The 2,017-nt window shown below is 32.7% G+C and overlaps 1 protein-coding gene across 1 annotated transcript in view; it reads left to right on the top strand.

Moving 5' to 3' along the window:
- LOC101848855 (C-factor) overlaps nt 1-2,017 on the top strand; it is a 17,070-nt gene that overhangs the window by 6,711 nt on the left and 8,342 nt on the right. The gene's annotated exons all lie outside the window — the stretch shown is intronic.

Genomic DNA, 2,017 nt, shown 5'->3' with positions numbered 1-2,017 from the left:
GTTTAAGAGCAGCACCCTTCCTAGGCAAAACGTCATATATATATATATATATATATATCTGTAGCGAAAAACTGTTTGAAACTGTAGTATTTCTTTATATAAATATTTACTGCGGACATTTTTTGGACCGATTGAACCATATTGCATACGAACAATCTTTGGTAGGCATATACTATAATTATAGATCTATATAATATCCGAAATTTGGGGGAAAGGATGTGATTTCAGAGTATTCGGAGAAATAGTGCCCAGCTTTATTTTCCCGAGCGTTCGGAGAAATAGTGCCTAGCTTTATTTTCCTGAGCGTTCGGAGAAATAGTGCCCAGCTTTATTTTCCCGTGCGTTCGGAGAAATAGTGCCCAGCTTTATTTTCCCGAACGTTCGGAGAAATAGTGCCCAGCTTTATTTTCCCGTGCGTTCGGAGAAATAGTGCCCAGCTTTATTTTCCCGAACGTTCGGAGAAATAGTGCCGGCCCAAAAAAAATTTAATCAACTTGATTAAAAAAAATAAAAATTAATGATTTAGATCTAGATCTAAATCACTTTAAAATATATTTTTATTCAGTTTTTACATATTTAAGCTTTCAGAATGCCTTTCCATGGTTTTATAAAACAAGTAAGGTTTAGTAAACTAATATAATCATGCTTAAAAGTCTGCTTTTCCCCCCTGTCACTGTAAAATAGTAGCCTACACAATTCAATTTACTTTTTTTTTCATAATTGAAATTAGGAATTTTTTTTCAGACAAACACAAGCGCGCACACCCACACCTACACACACTCCCACTCACAGACTAAGGAAATGCATGTGTAGAGTTATTAACGGTAAACTTAATAATTTATTAAATGTCAGATCAAATCAATAGTCACTGAGGAGAATAAAAACATTAACAAATAAATCAGAAACAATGTAACAAAAATAATAATTCAGATTTAATTGCAAGGAACGAAATGGCAACTTAAGGAATTTTGAAAGTAAATATCGTATTACAATAACCAACAATTTAGATCATGTTGAAATTACCTACCCATTGAGTTGTTTTGGGTTGAAGGTTTTGAAAAGAAACACAATAATACAGTAGATCTGTTCAATTTACTTTTTTTTCATAATTGAAATTAGAATTTTCTTTTTTTTTAGACAAACACAAGCGCGCGCACACACGCACTCACATTGTTATTGTAATAAAATGCAAGTTTTTCTTTTAGACTGACATAATATTTTAGAGTTCTTAATTTTTTTTGTCTGTAGCCCTGAATAAACTGATATAGAATCTAACAGGTTAAGGCTTTCTTTTGAAGTTGCTTAAATTAATCATTAGTTAAAATATATTAAAGACGATGCATTTTGCACTAAAGGAACATACTTTTAGCCACTAAAATTTCCAAACTGTGTCATTTAAAAAAAAATAAAAAAATAAAAAATCCGATTTATATAGATCTATATAGTCAAAACAAAATCTGATTTATTAAGAAAAATCAATTAAAAAAAATTGTTATAAAAAAAAAAAAATCACCGACCCTGATCGCTCCAATAGTGTACTAAATTCCTGTTCTGCCAACTTTCAAGTGCCCTGGTTTTGCACCGTTATCATATTGTTATTTAATCTAAGGCTATCTCAGCCAGACGCTACATATTCCGTCGTCACCGTCCAAGAAAAGTCTAGATTTAAAAAAGTTTAGTGTTATAATTCAATAGGCCTATTGAGTGTAGGCCCTAATGTTATTTTCCTGTTATCGCAGGATAAATAAACGTAGGCCCAATTATGACATTCAGCATGTGTCACTTCACCGATGTTGGAATTGTGATCTCTTCCATAGGGCAGTAGAAAACATATATTTCTCCTTTTTCTCCTGAGATCTAATTAACAACTTGTGTCTCTCTCTCTGCCAATATTCCCCACCCCCCATTTTCTCTTTTATTCTGTCTCATTCTTTCTTTCACTCTTCTTTTCTGTCTTTCTTTCTATCTCATCTTCTCTCTCTCTCTCTCTCTCTCTCTCTCTCTCTCTCTCTCTCTC

The sequence above is a fragment of the Aplysia californica genome, unplaced genomic scaffold, assembly GCF_000002075.1.
Source record: "Aplysia californica isolate F4 #8 unplaced genomic scaffold, AplCal3.0 scaffold01054, whole genome shotgun sequence".
NCBI classification, from domain to species: Eukaryota; Metazoa; Mollusca; class Gastropoda; order Aplysiida; family Aplysiidae; genus Aplysia; species Aplysia californica.
Note: the sequence above shows the minus strand (reverse complement) of the source record. Positions and strands in the feature narration are given on the sequence as shown.